This window comes from Lucilia cuprina, chromosome 6 (assembly GCF_022045245.1).
Source record: "Lucilia cuprina isolate Lc7/37 chromosome 6, ASM2204524v1, whole genome shotgun sequence".
Taxonomy (NCBI): Eukaryota; Metazoa; Arthropoda; class Insecta; order Diptera; family Calliphoridae; genus Lucilia; species Lucilia cuprina.
In genome coordinates, this window is record NC_060954.1 from 57154452 (window position 1) to 57154715 (window position 264).

Below are 264 nucleotides of genomic sequence, written 5' to 3' on the forward strand. Positions count from 1 at the left end.
GAACTAGAACTGAACTAGAACTGAACTAGAACTGAACTAGAACTGAACTAGAACTGAACTAGAACTGAACTGGAACTGAACTAGAAATGAACTAGAACTGAACTAGAAAGAACTAATACTGAACTAGAACTGAATCAAAAAATCCATTTTTTTATTTAATCTCTAAAATTACTACTTGTTTATTCTTATTATTGGTTTATTTAGTTTCAAAATCAACACTGAAGATATCGACGATTCTGATTATTTAAAGAGTTGCATTTTGGG